The sequence below is a fragment of the Malaclemys terrapin genome, chromosome 3 (assembly GCF_027887155.1).
Source record: "Malaclemys terrapin pileata isolate rMalTer1 chromosome 3, rMalTer1.hap1, whole genome shotgun sequence".
In the NCBI taxonomy this organism is placed as follows: Eukaryota; Metazoa; Chordata; order Testudines; family Emydidae; genus Malaclemys; species Malaclemys terrapin.
This window is the reverse complement of record NC_071507.1, coordinates 110,179,490-110,194,259: the sequence shown is the minus strand read 5'-3', so window position 1 is coordinate 110,194,259 and position 14,770 is coordinate 110,179,490. Positions and strand designations below refer to the sequence as shown.

At 43.0% G+C, this 14,770-nt stretch overlaps 1 protein-coding gene across 11 annotated transcripts in view; it reads right to left on the bottom strand.

Annotated features, from left to right (window-relative positions):
- Window positions 1–4,899, bottom strand: part of EPB41L2 (erythrocyte membrane protein band 4.1 like 2) — a 253,122-nt gene extending 248,223 nt beyond the window's left edge. For all 11 annotated transcript variants that reach the window (XM_054021563.1, XM_054021553.1, XM_054021556.1 and 8 more), the window contains exon 1: window positions 4,816–4,899. The gene's annotated coding sequence lies outside the window, so the exon portion shown is untranslated. The remainder of the gene's footprint in view (window positions 1–4,815) is intronic.
- Between the last annotated feature and the right edge of the window lie 9,871 nt (window positions 4,900–14,770).

Below are 14,770 nucleotides of genomic sequence, written 5' to 3'. Positions count from 1 at the left end.
CAACACTCAGTTACACCCTGTAATGGGGTCATTTTTTATAGGAAATATAAAGTCAACGTTCTGTGGTGCACGTTTACAGTACTCTCTATGCAAAGAACATTCCCAAGTAGAGTCAAAGTAGTCTGTGTCTGATTTGTTCAAGAAGGTCAATCTTCATTTTGCATTTTTAGTTTTCTGACATTTTGTTTTCAAGTCTTGTTATATATGTATTGGGCAACTAGGGAAGCAACCCTAATTCAGGCATGAAGTTTGTCTGGTATCCGTACGTTTATAGTACGGCCCATAATTACAAATTATCCACAAAATGAACAATACTCCTGATGTAAGCTTCTCTGTCACCCATCACCATAAAATTTGATCACCTTGGCCAACCAAATGTATCAAACTTACTACAGTTTGTTCACTTCGTTTCAGAAGTTAGTCTTTGCTGATGACGGTCCATCAACTACATATTAGAGCCAAGAAAAAAAAAATCCACCACTCCTTATGTCACTCAAAGTTCTTTAAAGATTATGATTTAATAACATATCCTCTTTTAAGTTCAATCTTATTACTTAAGTCAATATAGTTGTTGTGTGTGCACACAAGTAGGAAATAACTTCAACTCAGTGGGAGTGCCATCAATGGAAAAACTGTAGGCTCAGGCCTATGTTCTGAACTTCCCCTGTCTGACCTTTTGGTACTACAGTACTTATGGTCTAAAACAATGGTTGAGCTAAAGTAACATATGCTTTGCAATACTCTCGGCCAGAAGTCCTCAAACTAAGTATGTAAGAGACAGATGGGGTCATGCCCAAGTTTATAAATTAGGCATCACTACATATTGAGATCTCAAAGTGTAATGTAGTGTGAGGTGGCAAAAGCATGCCCCAAAAAGTTGTGATTGGCTAGCGGTGGAGGGTACTATCTTGTGGAGTTCCTTCTGGTTCCACCCCCTCCCCCCAACTGAGAGGGCAGGATGGACACAGGAGATAGATAACAGATAGAGACTTTCAGTGGAAAGAGTGTCACTCCCAACCAAAGAACCCTTAAGGGGTTGGTTGCCAGTAACTTCAGTTCATAGTCTAGGGCCAGGAGAGATCACTGATCATCTAATCTGACCTCCTATGTAGCACTGGCCATAGAATTGCCCTAAAATAATTCCTGTTCAACTACAGCATATCTAACAAAAAAAATAAATCTTTGTTTAAAGATTGCCAATGATGGAGAATCCACCATGACTCCTGGTAAATTGTTCCAATGATTAATTACCCTTACTGTGAAAAATGCATGCCTTATTTCCAGTGTGGATTTGTCTAGCTGTAACTTCCATGCATTGTGTCTTGTTATATACCTTTGTCTGTTAGTGCTTGTCTACACTGGCACTTTACAGTACATAGCCACCGTTGCTAGTGAAGACATGCCCTTAGACTGAAGAGCCCATTATCAAATATTTGTCAAATGTATGTGGACTTTATACTATCATGTCACCCCTTAACATTTTGAGTCTATCACTATATGCATGTTCTCTAATCCTTTAACCATTCTCATAGCTCTTCTCCAATTTATCTACAAGCTTCTTGAATTGTGGACATCAAAACTGGACACAGTATTGTCCTGATTGCATCAGTGCCAAACACGGAGACAAAATAACCTCTCGAGGATAGAGTCCTCATACAAGTATGGCCTACATTCTTCGTTCCTACATGTGTACATATACATGTAGCCATAACACGTTATTCGCTTGCACCCAACTTACCAAGCAACCCAGATCGCACCATGTCTGTGACCTGTCCCCTACATTATTTACCATTCTCCCCATCTTCTGGTCATCTGCAAACTTTTTCAGTGATGATTATATGTTTTCCAGATGACTGACAAAAATGTTAAATAGCATAGGGCCAAGAGCCTATCCCAGCAGGACCCCACTAGAAACATACCTACTCAATGACGATTTCTCTTTTACAATGTCATTTTGAGACCTATCAGTTATCCAGTTTTTAAACCATTTAATGTATGCAATGTTAGTTGTATACCATTCAATTTTTTAAAAATCAAAATCTCATACAGTACCAAGTCAAACACCATCCAGAAGTCTAAGCATATTATATCAACACTATTGCCTTTATCAACCAAACTTGTAATCTCATCAAAAAAAAGTTTTAGGTTTGACAGACTATTATCCATAAACCCATGGTCCTTTGCATTAATTACATAAACCTCCTTTAATTCTTCGATTAATGAAGTCCCATATCAGCTGCTTCATTATCTTGCCTGGGGTCAATGTCAAACTGACAGACCTATAATTAGGCAGGTCATCCTGTTTAACTTTTTTAAATATTAGCAGAACATTAGCTTTCATTCAGTATTCTAGAACTTCCACAGTATGCCAAGACTCATTTAAAAAAACACAACATTAAGAGTCCAGTGAGCTCCTCGGCCAGCTTTTTTAACTTGTTTCCAAGAGTTTTTATCTGGACCTGCTGATTTAAGAATGTCTAACTTTAGTAGCTGTGATTTAACATCTTCCTCAGTTACTATTGGAACGTAAAGTGTTTCATTATCATAGGATAGGACTACAACATCTGACTTTTTGCCAAATATAGAACAGAAATACTTATTGAACACTTTTACCTTTTCTTCATAATTTTATCACTTCCATCTAGTAATGGACAAATACCATTGTTAAGATTCTTTTTGTTCCTAATATACTTAAACTCCTTATTGACCTTAACTCTGCTGGCCATAGTTTTCACCTTTGTTTCCCTTATCAATTTCCTACAATTCCTAGCTTCCAATTCATATTACTATCAATTTTCCCTTTCTTCTATTTTTTTAATATATTGAATGGGGGGGGGGGGCAGTTAGTAACTCCAAGCCCCAGAGAGGAATGACCTTGAGCCAATCAGCTGACCCCAAGGACACAGGCTAGAAAAATATGCTACCACTGTGAGAATATTTTAAGAGGTTTTGGTGCAAAAAGAGAGCAGCTCAACTGAGTTGGGAGCTTGAATGAAGGAGCTTGATCCCAAGAACAGCTGGACTTGGGTAGAAGGTCCAGACCAACCCAGCAACATCAGGAACAGAGCATCCAGACAACTGGAATCAGAAACCAGAAGTAAATGAGTTCACGGCACACACTCACATCAATGACTGCAGCAAAGACTTGATGACAGAGAAATCAGACAAGGAATCATAGAACTTTTAATCAGGTCAGAGAGCACTGAACTGTATATTTACGCTTTGGACCGGAGACACTGCATTATTGCTGGGGAATGTGTATGTATAACTTCCCATAGGGGTCTCCTCCTGGTATTACCCCGATACAGACTGAAGGTTTTCCCTGCTTAGACAGAAGTATTGCTTTATTGTGGAGAGTGATGTCCATTCCTGGGCTTACCTCCTGCTTCACCAAAGGAAGTTCATGCTTCTCAGAAGTAAGAGGGCTAGTCCCAGACCCAGCAGGTAAGGACCTGGGAGCCACTAAATCAACCCCAGTTGGCTCCCACCTGACAAGACATGACTAGCACATCTTGATAAGTGGACTACTTTTTATTTACCCAACTTTTGTTTGTCAAATATTCAGGACCTGTAGCCAAAGAGAGCGGAACTGAGCTCTGCACTGAATTGCTTTACCTATAGAGCATGAAACTGATTAGGACTGCACAATCCTAGTCAGTTGCATTCTCAGCAGGCTCCAGAGGTACACAGCTTCAGTGCAGGGTCACAGTTCTCTAGCTGCTAACCTGAAAGGAAAAGAGTCAAAAGCAGTGGGTGGAAAGAAGTAGTTGAAATGGAAAGAGTGGTGGTCCAAAAAGTATCTCCCTGCTTCCCACTTTGCTGCCCCACATTATTCATACCAAGGATACAGGCTATCAAAATTTAGTAGTGATTCAGGGCAGTTTGCATTAGTTCGGGATTATCTGGTTTCTCCCCCCCCCGCCCCCCCAAAAAAAAATCAGACCAGGAACTCTGAGATCCACCAGAGCAGTTGGATGTAGCAAGTACTAAAATTAGAGCAGGAGAGCAAATCTCAGCCAGAGATTTCTAAGAAGCAACTAGAGTCTCTCTGAATCAGTTTTGCTGTTACAACTATAACAATCAAGGCTTGCAAGCAGGCGATACCCTACATGCTCACAAGTCGAGAAAGGCCCCTAAGCTTTAATACGGAAGTCGTCACCACCCCATGCAGATGAAGGACTCTTCGGGGGTCAGTTTCCAGGCTTACAGCTCTTCTGCTTTTGACTAAGGGGGGGACAGAGTAAAGCGCCTCTGCCGTGTGCGGAACTCCCAACCCGCGGAAGTCTAAACGAGGGAGATTTAAATGACAGGATGATGGTGCGTGTCTCACTGAGCCCCTGCAGCAGCCCCCATTGGACGGAGGGAGGGAGCTAGCGCCGCCGCCAGCCACCCCACCAGTGCCGGGGGGTTCCGTGCGAGCGGGCCGGGCGCATCGCACAGCGCCGCGCTGCCCAGGGCGCCTCTCCCCGAGCCCTGGCTGGCGGGGCGGACTCGCCTCCTTGGAGGAGCCGCTCCCCGCTGCCGCGCCGACCCCAGCTCAGGCCTGCCGGTGGCAGAGAGCTCCCGCTGCAGGGGGGAAGGGGGCAGCGTCCTCCCGGACCCTCCAGCCCGCGCGGGGACCCCGGCCGCCCAGGGGCCAGGCAGCCAACCCAACGGCGGGGCACCGGGGCAGAGCCCGTCACAGCCCCTCGCCACCGGGCGGCCCCGGGGCATCTGCCCCCGTCACTCCTGCTCCCACCCGCCGCCGCCCCGGGGGGGGAGGGGGTGGGGAAGGTGAGCGGACCCGCCCGTAACGCCCGCGCGAGGCGCTTTTACCTGCCGCCTTCAGCTCAGCCACATCCGAAGTTGAAATTCCCTGACCGGAGCCGTCAGCATAACCCCAGCGAAACCCCACCCCGGCCAATCCCCGCCCGGCCCCGCCCACCCCTCGTCACGCCTCTCCCTCCTCCTCAGTCAGGGCCTCTCGCCCCACCCAACCCCACCCTCCAGTTTCCTAGCCACGCCCACTACTCCTCAGGCCCCGCCTCCACTCGGCCAAGCATCCCTCCTTCACCCCGACCCCGACCACGCTTGCCACGCCCCATTAGCCCCGCCCCCTCACGCAGGCCCCCTCCCCTCAGAGACCACCATCACCTCTGCAGGCCACCATCTACAAATCTATTGGCTGAGTCCTATGTCTGTCATGAGAATTGGCTCCGCCTTTTCTCCCCTTCCTTCCTACTCTCCTGTCTGAAACTGGATTGAGTTTAATGCCTTGGGAAAGGCTCTCACTGGAGCGAGGGGCCCGGTCTAGCCCAAAGGAGAAAGATACTGCGGGATCCAGGCTGGCAAAGTGCTGTGGCAGCCTTAGCAAAGCAGTGGCTTCTGCAGTCGTATTCAGGAAAGGGACTTACAGTCACCCACCCCCATGGCCTTGTCTATGCTATGAAATGTACTAATGTCTGCAGGCATGTTAGTTGAACTAGGCTTGAACACAGTTCAATGCTTAAGCTTTAGAGTTTAGCACAGTGCTTAATTTGTGCCAGGGCAGCCCTGGAAACTCTAGGGTTGGTAGTTCATAACCCAGGCACCTCTGGACTTTCTGCATAAATTATGAAAGTTTAAAAAAATTGTTTGAGCTCTGGCACCTCTTTCATTACAAATTAAGCACTGGTTTAGTTGTAGGTGTAGACAAGGACAATCTGTGTTCAATACTCTTTTAGCTCACTGGGATTAAACCTTTGGCAAAAATAATGTTGGAACACATTTTGTTTTTGTATACCCACAGCAAAACCACCTTCAGCCCTAGTTCAACTAACATAATTACTGACCACTGTGTTCAGATGCAGAAAAATATGCTATAGATAAAAGCCCAGAGGTCCCTCCCTTGGAAAGCTTTCAGTCTAAATAAACAGATGAGAGAACAGATGCACTAAAGTAATGATTTTGTTTAGCTTGTTTGTTTTCCTTCTGTCTAGTTTGTTACTGCTTCTTTGAGGTGAGGACCTATCTTTATAGAATAATGGATTTAAGAGGGTTACTCGAAAGAGGAGCATGCAGAAAAGGCATTGCATCAGGAGACGGAAGAGGTTGCAGCCACATAGATCGGCAGGTCCTTACATGAAGTATCCTGTACAAGGTGCCCTCCAGCTTGTTTCCCACCTACAACAAGATTTCCCACCTCTACCTACATGGGTACTAGGCCACCTCCTCACAGCCTATTACCCTTCTCACCTCCATAGTCTGACACCAGACTCAGCATTTCTCCCACCCCCTGGGCAGGGGGGAGGGTAGGGTTGGGTTTTAATTCTTGACTTTGGTTTATTTAAAAGGTGGGCCTCAAAATAGGCCCACATAGTTCTCTTGAGCAAACAAACCCACTACACAAAAGTTATACATTTCCTTGCCCCTCCCAGAGCATTGATTTATGCTGGCTTCTGATCACCAGCCCTTCCCCAAAGAGAAGGAAGCTCAATAAGGAGGGGGACATCCATCTACCTAGAAGAAGCCCTTTCTGCCACTTGTTTCTCATCTCTCCTCCCTCCCACCTCACCAGAAGAGGGGCTTTTAAAGATCACCAGTTGTACTCAGGTGTCTCCAATTAACCTGAGGCCCCCTCTTTTCAGTTCACAGGAAAAAGGGTCTTCACAATTCTAGGACTAATATACCTGCCTTCATCACTCTCTTATAGCTCTCAAGTCTGACTTTGTCACACACACACATCCAAAAAAAAAAAGGCTATGGCAAAACCACCATGTAGGTTAAATGGTGGAGCTAGTGCTTGGACTGGCTGTGTGAGTGGGGGGGAGGGGTGTGAGAGAGAGAGAGGGAGAGGGGTCTTTTCCCAGCAGAGAAATAAGAAATTTAAATTACATGCAAAAAACTATGTTAAAAGAACATTATTAAGGATTTCAAGTCAAGGTAGGAAATGCCAGAATTAAGGTTGCCTGTGAAACCTTAATTCAGCACCCTTTTTCATATGAATTCTCATATAATCTCTAATTGCAAGATCACACACTATTTTTTCCTACAGGATTCCTGCCCACATAATTTGCTCCCCAATTTTCCTCTAGCCCTACACCAGCTCAAAGAGTTCAAGAATCATAACATAATCTTCTCCAGCTCCCCAAGGAAATTATATCCTATCTTCAGAGCCTGGTTTTCCTCTCCAGAAACAGCAGCTCCCTGCTTTACCCAGTGCTGCCTCATGAAGGCTTATTTTACCTAGGTAGTAGGAGAGGTTCTCAATCTCACCTGCTTCCCTAAGGCTACCCGAGTCCCATTTCATCCAGATTTTCTAAACACTTCCTAGTGTTGCTGGCACCAGTGCAACTGCCAGCATTTTTAATACCATTGGTCTGAGAAGGTTTAATCAGCACAAAACTAAAAGCAATACTGTTAACAATCGTGGGAATTTTTTAGAACATTTCCCTAGGTTAGACAAGTCAAAGGAGAGTATAAAAGGAGCAGCTCAAACTCCTCTCTTCTTTCTCCTGTCAACTATCTGTCTCAATAGCCACAGAATCTTGGTATCCAATATTCCTTCTGGACCCTTAGAGAAATTTATTACACCTCTACCCCGATATAACGCTGTCCTCGGGAGCCAAAAAATCTTACCCCGTTGTAGGTGAAACTGCGTTATATCGATCTTGCTTTGATCTGCCGGAGTGCGCAGCCCGCCTCCCTCTTAGGCAATTTTCAGGAAGTTTCCCACTGTAGCAATAGCAGCAGTGCAGCTCCAGTGGACCAACTTAAGGCATTTTTTCCACCTTGTGACCTAAACCTGGTCTAGATCCCACGGTAGTAACAACTGCAGCTGGTCTATGCTGTTGCTACTACTAGTGGAGGAGATTTCCTGAAGATTGCCAAGATAGCCAAGGCACTATTTAACACAGAGGTGCCACTCACAGCAAATACAAGTTCCAGCCACCATTTTTCTACTGTGAGCATTATGCTGTGATCTGTAATCTCTGCACATTGAATCTTTGTATGCAAGAAGAAGTTAGCTGCAATCCACTTTATTTTATACACGGTAGGTACAGTCCTTGGGCTCTGGCAAGTTGCCATTATATCCCCTCATTTGGATAAAATTAAACTCCCCAGCTATGGCATATTTCCTGCAATGGCATCATGTTATCCTGGTAGCCCAGACCCTCAACAGAGTAGTTTTCTTGACTGATATAACAAGAAATAACTATATATTTCCAATTATAAACTGCCTGATGGTAAAAGAAAAAAAAATACAAGCAGAACGTAATACAGGAGCTGCCTCTTTTCTTTCTTTTTTTCAAAGAATTAACATTAGATTTTTTAATAAAGAGGAACAGATCTACTCAACAAGTGTAAAACAGGGTGTACAAAAATAATAGCTAATGTGTAAATACAATAGTAATGCAACCACCTGATTTATAGTACATCATATTGCTGTAATTATTATGACAGCAAGTAAAAAGAATACTTAAGCATTTAGCATTGACATTGTAGTGTAGTTGTAGCCATGTTGGTCCCAGGTTAATAGAGAGACAGTGTGGGTGAGGTAATATCTTTTGCTGGACAAACTTCTGTTGGTGAGAGAAACAAGCTTTCAAGCCACGGGCCTTCTAGCTTGAATGGTACCTTACAATATGTGCTAACTACTTATGCTAAACCATCTGTTCCACCTTGCATTTTAGGAGTATGTTTCCCAGAGCTGAAATAGAACTCTGTGTGGCTCAAAAGCTTGTCTCTCTTACCAATAGAAGTTGATCCAATAAAAGATATTACCTCATCCACCCTATCTCTCTAGCATTGACATTGGCATTGGCAGTACTGGATGCTAATACATTTCCAGGGGGAATTCAAAGTGTTGTTTTAACCTGTAAAACCATGAATGTTTTGGAGCCTGGTTAGCTGAGAGACCACCTCTCTCTCCATACTATACTGCTCCAATTGAGATTAGAGGAGGTCCTCGTGCTGCAGCTTCTTTTTTATAAATGGGAAGACTCTGCTGGCATAGGGCTTTCTGTGAAGGGGCTTTTCTTCAGATTTGGAATTCACTGTCTCTTCCCACCTGCCCACCAGAGTCCAATCTGTTAACCCTCAGGGAGCACTGCAAGGCCCAACTTTTCTCCCAGGCATTTGAAAATGGGGAGAATTGGAGAAATTTTGTTGTTTGTTGTAGGGGTTATTTCTTCTGCTGTTTATTTCCTTTTCACCTTGGTAAATCCATGTTATGTGAAATTAAATTAAGTCAGATGCACAGAGCTTTGGGACAGGAGCCTCTGTGGTTATTATAAAGCAAATAAATAAATGCAAATGTTAACAATTTCAGAAAAGAGCCAAGAGTCCAACCCTACAGACATTTACTGCTGGAGAAAGTGCTTTCTACTGTGAGCAAATCTTTGAAGTCAATGGGATTATTCATGGTTACCACCATACTGGGTAGTAAGTGTTTGCAAGGTTACATCAAATAAAAAAGGGCTTATAAAGAGGAAGCTTGCCTTACAGTTGTGGAGAGGGAGAGCTACTTCACAGACCTTTGCATTTTTATGGGTCAAATTCTCAGGTCCTTACTCAGTTTAGGCACTGGGTGTTTGGCTGAGTAACAACACAGAAAGAAATTTATGATTTGATCCAAAATAATCAAGATTTACTTTGAAGATCTGTTTGTTTTAAAAATCTGTGTCCACCACCTCCATAGAAACGGATTTAAAAATGCAGGGTTTAAAGAAGGACTTTTATTCAACTTAAAATGTGAAGAAAAACCAATAAAAGATATACACAGAAAACAATTAGTTTTGGCAACAAATTGTTCTATCTAATATTACAGTATATTTATCCCTACAAATGAATGAATCCCTATCCCGCTCTCTTGTTCACTTGATCCTGCAATGATTTCAAGGGCCAAAGTGTACCTTCTGGTATAATTGCCCTCAAATGGATACACATACATTACTGGTGAAACAACAGTATACTAACCTACACTGGGCCATTCCACAGCTATCTCATGAAGATTATTCCTGCTATGAGCATATGTAATCTCCATTTGAAGATGTGAATAGTTTCCATTGCCACAGCATGAGAACTATATGCATTGTTGTATGACTAATGGCTGGTAACTCTTAGTTCTGCCCCAGAAGTCTGTCATAAAGATCCTGCAGAATAGTATAAATAAAGTTTTTCTAGCAGTTAACCTATATGCCACCAGCAACCAGAATTTAGCTCATTATCTCATATTTTAAAAATCAGTTTACAGAGGTCTTTCAATATTAGCCTGTGCTTTCATTTTCAATGTCTTATAATTTTAAAAGTTTACCATTTCAGCTCGAATTTATTCTTGAAGTTTCCATGTATGGAGAAGATTCTCAAGGAGCATTTCTTTGGAAAGTTTGGTAGAATTCCTTTCAGTTCTTCTTTCAGAGCTGTGGAAGATGGGCTTGGGCCCAAACTTGCTCCCATTAAAATTAGTGGCAAAACACCCATTGACTTCATTTCAAAGAAAGATCTACGGTAAAGGCCAGTAAAGTGGGAGTTAGGTGGCTACATCTTTTTGTGTATTTGAGCCCCACTCCCTAGCTAATTCAAAGGAGCCAGTAGTTGAAATTAACTTTGTGGACTAAGGCTTAAATCTTAGCTCCAGCACACTATCCAATTAGAAAGACTAAGTAGTGGGAACTTCATCAGGGCTTTGTGGGGGGATGAAGAAGGACTCTTTCACGAGCAGAGATCCACTCTACAGCCACTTCTCCAGACACAGGGCTAGAGAAGCCAATGGAACATCTCACCTCTTGCTATATTGGGGAAAACAGTCAGTCGATCCAGACAGTGGCAGATCCTCACTACCAACCTATCCCCAACAACTACAGCATAGTGGTTCACTTAGACAATAGAAGGGCTCTGTAGACCTGGGCTCCAAGAGTCACATCCACTGTTCAAGCTACTCAAGCTCCGGCATCTCAGATACAGCTTCTTGCAGCTGCGGCCCTATATTCCTGCAAATTAGAGGGCAGCATTTGATGACTTTTCAGACTACACCAATATTTACAAGTAAAACCTTGCTAAAAAAGTAGAGTATACTTGCCAATAAATGTAGCTTATACTAAGAGACATAAACATGAAAATGTCACACTTCTCCAAATGCCTATAGCACTGACTATCAAGTTTCCACTGCTCTTAGTCAATTTCAAATTAGTAGCAAGGTAGACCTGGGCCACAGTGTGCAAACTGTTTGTCACACAAAAATGTTGAAAAATTGTTTGAGTTAACCGCACTCTTTAATTATAGAACTAAAAACCATTTTCTTCTAAATAAATGCAAGTCTTTGATATAAAGCAGTTAACATTCAGTACTCCCTCCTCTTAGCTGCTCCACATACCTGGCAAGTATCAGGTTTATTTTTTAAAGCATTTACTGTGGGATCTATGAAGAGTAGTCATTGCAAGACTGAGCATTATGGTGCCAGCACTGCAAACCATAAAGCTCAGTTAAGTGCCTAGGCTCCTATATGATGACTGGGGAGAGATAGGCAACTCAGGATGCAATCCACAAAAGCCAGCACACGAGGCAGGGAGCTGCTTACGCTAGCCAATGGGAGATGCTGACAAGACAGGTGTGTCCTAAGCCCCATACCTCTCATGGAGGTAGGCGCCTAACTCCAGGCTGCAGGGAGGCACCTATCTCTGCTTAGCAATCTACAAATGACTCCAAGTGTCTTAGGCACTTCTTGTGGGAATAAGTGAAGTGCCTGCCTCACTCTTCACAAAATGGCCAGAGGAGGAGGAGAAGCTACAGCACCACCCCACTTAAACATTTTAGGCCAGGGATCAGAGCACACACCTGGGTGGGGGAAAGGATTTGAAGAGGGGTCTCCCACCATTCAGGAGAGAGCGCTAAGTAGAGGACTGGACCCTGGGTCTCCCACCTTGGTACCCTAACTACTGGACAAGAGAGAGAGAGACAGACAGACACTCTGTAGTCCAGTGGTTAGGGCACTGAGGTGGTAGATTCAGGTCCAGTCCCCCTGTTCCAATCACTCTTTCAACAGTTAACCACAGTGGAACCACTTCGACAGGTGAGATGGAGGGAGTCCCTTACATCAGAATATCCCATGGCTCAGTGGTTTGCACACATATTCCTGAAAGGTGGGAGACCCCCTGTTCAAATCCTTTCTCCCACTCTGTCAGAAAGCAGGGATTGAACCTGGGCCTTCCACTTCCTTCTAACCACTGGGCTAAAAGTTATAAGGTGGACAGCTCCACATCTTCCAGATGGATTTTGAACAGGACCTGGTCCAGTAGGTGGCCTCTGAACACATCTACTAGATCCAGCCCTGCACATGACTGAGGTGGATGAATGCCTATCTTCCCCCAGCTGTGAATCTGGAGCTCAGGCAGGAGATAGGCACCCAGATGCCTAGAAATTGGCAGCAGTGTTCATGCCCAGAGGCAGAAACATTGGCATGGGAGGAACTTTTACCCTGAAAACTTAGGTGTCGAATGAGTTTAGGCTCCTACAGGCTTTGGCAGGAGTTATGTGGAACTTAAAACTGGGATTTAAATGCCTCAGGCACCTAAATTCCTTTATGGATCTGGGCTTTATTTCCAATACATCTGGAATATCAGTCACCTTATTTCCCACGATGTGACCCAATCATCAAGGCAGAACTACTCAAGTGACTTACATATGTGGACTTTATGCTAGCAATATAAACAGACCAAAAGCTAAGCTCATTTACAAAGCTGTCAGTCACAGCATTGATTAGGTGTTTACATAACGGTCACTGAATAGCTTCCAAGCTTTCAACATTCTCTGTTTCAGAAGCTGCTGAGGCCTCCATGTAAACTACAATTACAATTCATTCAGGGAACCTGTTATTGACAAGTAGTTCCCTAACGGTTTAAATGTTTATGTTGATCTACCCTTAGCAGTTGCACGTTGATTCCTAAAACCTCAGTCCGGCAATCATTTACACACATGCTTAGCTTTACTGTTTGCGTGACAGAGGACTAATTTTTCCCCACTCCAGATTTCCCAAGTAGCTAATTAGTCTCAGGCATCTCTCATTTCAAAACTCTTTGAGAAAAGATCGTCTGTGTTGGGGTCTTTTCCTCACCCCAAAAGGGACATTGGTAGTGAACTGTCATTCCAAGAAGTGGTGGGGAGGCCTCTAACTAGGACTGTCATTTTCTAACACCAAAGTTTTGGTAAGTTTTAATATTAAGGAATTCTTGTCAGACCAAATCACTGAAAAAAAACCCTAACAGTTGAGTCTTTCCTGTTCATTCATCAAATATCATGTTGAAACCAGATTGCTTATATTTTAAAATCTACAAATCAGACATAGTTGCTAATGATCATTATTACAACTTCAGAGAGAGATTTTCCAAGGAATAACAGTTATTATTATTAATAATAATTGAGATATCCCATCTCCTAGAACTGGAAGGGACCTCAAAAGGTCATTGAGTCCAACCCCCTGCCTTCACTAGCAGGACCAAGTACTGATTTTGCCCCAGATCCCTAAGTGGGCCCCTCAAGGATTAAACTCACAACCCTGGGTTTAGCAGGCTAATGCTCAAACCACTGAGCTATCCCTCCCTCCATCTGTTGCATATGTTGACAGCTCTTTAATTCTAGTTATGTCACAGTGAAAATTAACATGGTGATTTCTTCCCATGATCTTGTAGACATTTATCCACCTCACTAAGCCTCCACACAGTTTAGCATGCGTGTTAGTCTCTGTTCACAAAATACAAGGACTAGCAGGGGTATTAGTGGTCAGATATGGGTTGAATGGGCACTGCTGTCTGAGGAAGCTTGCAGATCACTCATTTGTATTATGCTTCTCTTCCCCTCGAATGGGTTATTGTAACATCCCTAACTTTCAGATAGGGATGCAATGAATGTTTTTTGTAATCAATTCATGCATTCCATTTAATATGTGTGTATATTCTGAATAGTACTCCAAGGAAAAAGTATGAATGTCAAACAGGTGCCTGACTATAGTGTTGGGTTTTTTAAATTCCTTTTACTACTTCCAAAGTATGTACAAAAGTCCACAAAATGCAGCCCGATTCATAGCTTGATCCTGAAAAGTGCTGAATGGAGAATGTTCTGTATCGTGGAGGACTGCACCCTCAAAAATCAACCATCTTAAATGTGATGACTTTTACTCAGGCCATTTTTGAGTTAAAAGAAAGTAGTGCCTACCACAATAGAGCCTGACCTGGCTGAGGATGCTACTACAATTCAATTGTTAAATAGAATATTGAAACATTTTGAATTAACTTTTTTTTTTAGTTCTCAGATCATTTAAAAATAGCATGTCCTAAAAACTCCGCATGTCATCCTTCCTCAGTAGGAGCTAATCTCTTTCCTTCAGTAAGGAAAATTAATTAAGAAAGATACTTATCACAAACACAGAGGTACTGAGTAGGTAGAGATTGTCATTTTCATAATTTTGAAGCCAGTTATCATATAAAGTATTATCTAAAATGGCTGTTGTATATTTCATCATGACAATTATTTTGATTGTAACCTGTATAACAATTTGCAAGTAGTTTGGATTTACCTAAAATGGTAACAGAACGGTGGCCGTTTTTAGCCACAAAAACAACGAGAAGTCCGGTGGCACCTTAAAGACTAACAGATTTATTTGGGCATAAGCTTTCGTGAGTAAAAACCCCACTTTGTCAGATGCATGGAGTGAAAATATTTCTTTACCATTTAAAATTTGTGTGGGTAACAAGTGACATCACTTGATTATTCGGCCTTCATATCATTTTAGATTCAGTTGAATTAGGGGATTTTTTAA